Genomic DNA, 4236 nt, shown 5'->3' on the forward strand with positions numbered 1-4236 from the left:
GTGTGTGTGTGTGTGTGTGTGTGTGTGTGTGTGTATTACCGGCATGCCGCAGCACTTCTATGGAGGCCACAGGACAACTTCCTGTGACTCTGCTTTCTCCTTCCACCATGTGGATCTGGGGATGGAAACCAGGTCACCAGACTCTGTGGCAAATGCCTTAACCCACTGAGCTCTCCCTGGCCCCCAACTGAACTCTTCTTTATGGCTGACTAAAACTCCATTATCACCACATTGTTTATCTGCTGGTCTGTGGGTGGACACCTAGGCAGATCCCATACCGGGGTCATTGTGAGAGGGCTGCAGCTGCCTCCCCCACCTGGCATTTTCACATTGTATCCATTTGTGTTCTATGAACAGCGCCGGAGACCCTCATTACCCTGATTCTGGCCAACAGTTTCCTAGTCTGCAAAATAAAATAAACGATGTTTGAAAAATCTGTAGCCCCCACGCTGCTCTCCCAGCCCCTTCTCTCACTCACTGTGAGCCTGAGCGCGTTCCCATTTTGTTAATTTTTAAAGGGTTATTTATTTTACGTGTAGGAGCGTTTTCCTGCATGTGCGTCTGTGCGCCACCTGTGTGTCTGGTGCCCATGGAGATCAGGGGATCAGATAACCTGGAACTGGACATCCATGGAAATGAGCTGCCGTGTGGGTGCTGGGAATCAAACCCAGGTCCTCTGCAAGAGAGCAGCCGTGCTCTTGACCACCGAGCCACCTCTCTACCCAACACTTTTCGCTTTAATTAACCACTGTTTCTTCTCCTTTGGCTAGTTTGTTCAGTTTTCCACTGGGCTGCCCAGTTTTGGGCGTGGTCTTGAGCAGCTGAGTATGTTCTGACCAGGAGACTGTTCTGCCTCTTCTCAGGTTCTGTGTTTAACTCTTTCACTTCCTGCACAAGCATTTGCTCATAAGTACCCATATTGGTCATTGTTTCCCTCTGAACATGTTTTTCTTTGATTTTTTTTTAAGATTTATTTATTTATTATGTACATATTATTCTGCCTGCATGTACACCTGCACACCAGAAGTGAGCACCAGATCTCATTATAGATGGTTGTGAGCCATCATGTGGTTGCTGGAAATTGAACTCAGGACCTTTGGAAGAGCAGTCAGTGCTCTTAACCTCTGAGCCATCTCTCCAGCCTTTCTTTGATTTTTTTCAAGCTCTGTTTTTGCTTTTGACTGTAAATTTGGTTCTGCATGCACTAGCTGATGGATGCCTTACTCCAAACAATGAGCTAACTGTCCAAGGCCCATGTCTTTAACAGCCCAACTGATCTGAAATGCCTCAGGACCCTGAGGGCGTGTGGCTCGGCTTCCATCCCCTCTCCCAAGTCTCCCGCTTTAGTGACTCTTGATTTACAGTAGATTCTGCTGTGTGGCTACGTGAGAATTTGTCTCCTCTTTGTGTGTGTGTGTGTGTGTGTGTGTGTGTGTGTGTGTGTGTGTTTGCATATTTGTTCATCTGTTTGACAGCGAGCCTCTCCACATAGTCCCAGCTGTCTGTCCTGGAATTCCCTATGCAGACCAGGCTGGCCTCAAACTCACCGATCTTCCTGAGCCTGCCTCTCCGTGTGCCCCACACCCAGCACTGGTTTGCTGGTTTTATTGTATAGTCATGCGCACGGTGTAGGTCACAGCATTTTCCGAGGCTGGGGAGATGATGTTCTCAGTAGAGCTTTGGGTAAGGCGCAAAGACAGTGCGAGGCTGGTGCGCTAGGAAGCAGAGACAGGAGGACTCCTGGAGTTCCCCGGCCAACAGTCCAGCCAATCCATGAGCTCCAAGTTCACTGTGAGAAACGATCTGAAAAATAAGGTAGAAAACAGTAGAGGAAGAAACCGACATTGGCCTCTGGCCTTCACACCCTTGAACAAACACCACACACAGACATTCACGTGGATTGTGTACTTTGACCATTTTTCCTCCTTCCACTTCTCCCCCTTTAATGACTCCTATTTGCTCCCCGAGTCTTACTTTGACTTTCATATCCTACATACTTTACACATACTTATATATGTGCTTTCATACATCTGTATAATTTATATCCAGAGTTGAGGGAAACAGGTAGTGCTTGTATTCCCAATTTGGCTTATTCCAATTAATACAGCGGTTTCTGTTTGCATCCATTTTCCCGAAAATCTCATCATTATGGCTGCACGGATGCCACTGTGTCTATGCAGTACATTTCCTCTGTCCATTCATCTGTTGATGGACAGCCTGGCTGAACACTGCTATGATAAAACTCTATTGTTGAACTTTGCCTCTTCCTTTTGGAAGCCCCTCCCCCCCCCTTTTTTTCCAGACATGGCTTCTCTGTGTAGCCTTCGCTGTCCTGGACTTGCTCTGTAGACCAGGCTGGCCTCGAACTCACAGAGATCCACCTGCCTCTGCCTCTCTGAGTGCTGGGATCACAGGTGGCCGCCACCATACCCGCCTGAAAGACTTCTTCTTAACTATTCAATTTCCCCCAGTACTTGAGAGTGAATTTTCCACAAGGAATTTTTATAGTGGCAACGTAATATTCCTGGATGTAGGCAGAAAGAAGGTTGTCTCAGGAGTGAACAGGTGAAATCCAAGCAGGGGGTATATGCCTGCGGTCCCAGTGCTCCAGGGCCCGAAGCAGGAAGATGGCGGGGGTCGAGGCCAGCCTGGGCTACACAGCATGAAAACGAAAATGAACAACAGCAAAGCCACCCACAAACAGCTTCATGCAGGAAGGGTCTTCCTGGGGCCAGGCAGGAAGTGAAACCAGAGAGGACCCTCAGGATCCTGTGAGAGGGGCCAGAGGGACCCTGTCTGGCCTGGAGGTTGGGTTTGTAGCTTCCTGGTTTGTTTAATTATCTTCTCTGCTCCCATCATCACCTTGTCTAGTTTAAAATTTATTTTTTAAAATAATTAGTTATATTTAAAAATAAATGCTTTTATTTTAAAAAATTAACTTATTGCTTCTTCCCCGTCCGGACACAGGACCTCTGGAAACAGAACCTTGACTATTTTGGTGGTTCCTATGTCCTCAGATGCTAGAGCAGTACTTGAATGGGACAAGAGTGTGTGTATTATTTATTTAACGCGTTTCTCGATAGCATGCTCGTTTGTATGAACGGTCACTTGGCATGCGCGCACACATCTCCGCCAGGCACACCTGGGTGTGTGCCACATGCCTGCCTGCCTGTGGAGGTCAGGAGAGGGAGCCGGGTCCCGGGACTGCGGTCACAGACGCTTGTGAGGCACCACGTGGTGCTGCCAACTGAACCCAGGTCCTCTGCAAAAGCAGCAAGTGCTCTTAACTTCTGAGCCATCTCCTCCGCCCCTAAATGTGTTGTTTTAGAAGTTTACTTTATTGCACTTACTGTCAATCACATGGTCATTACCTCGTTGCTTTTCACTGCTATTAGATATTTTATAGTATGGGTCGCAGCATGTTCAGCCATTTCCCTCTGGGTAACACTGAGGATGCCTTGAAAAAATTTTTAATTGTTATTGTTGCTTTGGGTCTTATTGTGTAGCCCAGACTGGGCTGGAACTCACAGCGATCCACCTGCCTTTTGAGTGCTGGATTAGAGACATGCACTATCATGCCAAGCCTGTGTTTTGAGTTTTTAATATGAGTATGAGGGTGTCCTAAGTGCACAGGTAGAGACCAGAAGACAACATTAGGTGTTCTCCGTGTGCTGTTGTCATTGTTGTTATTGTTCTGATGTGTGTGTGTGCCTGCAGATAGATATACACCACGGGGCACAGAACCCAGAAGGCTGGAGAGGGCTTTGGAGCCCCGAGAATCAGCTACTCATGGTTGTGAGCCCCCATGGGTGCTGGGGGTTCTCCACAGGAGCCGCAGACGCTAACTGCTGAGCAGTCTCTCCAGCCCCTCCACCGTATTTTTTGAGAGTCTCTCACTAAGCCTGTAGCTGACTGGCCAGTGAGCTCCGGAGCTCCATCTGTCTCTGCTCCCACTCCTGCTGGGATTACAAACACCCACCTTGCTCAGCTTTACCTGGGTGCTGGGGCTCCAGCTCAGGTCCTGCCTGTAGGGCAATCCTCTTGGTCCTGAGCTATTTTTACAAAACAGTATTTTCATCCAACTGTTTATTGTATGTTTGAGACCCGGTGTTTTGCTCATACAAGCTTTCCTTCCACTTAAGAGGCATCCTTTGTGTCTCTTCCAGGCTCCTGTGTTCTATATGCTTAGGAAGCTATGAACAGCGCTGGGTTTGTTGGCACATGCTTTTAATCCCA

Source organism: Psammomys obesus, unplaced genomic scaffold, assembly GCF_907164565.1.
Source record: "Psammomys obesus unplaced genomic scaffold, mPsaObe1.curated_primary_1811, whole genome shotgun sequence".
Classification (NCBI taxonomy): Eukaryota; Metazoa; Chordata; class Mammalia; order Rodentia; family Muridae; genus Psammomys; species Psammomys obesus.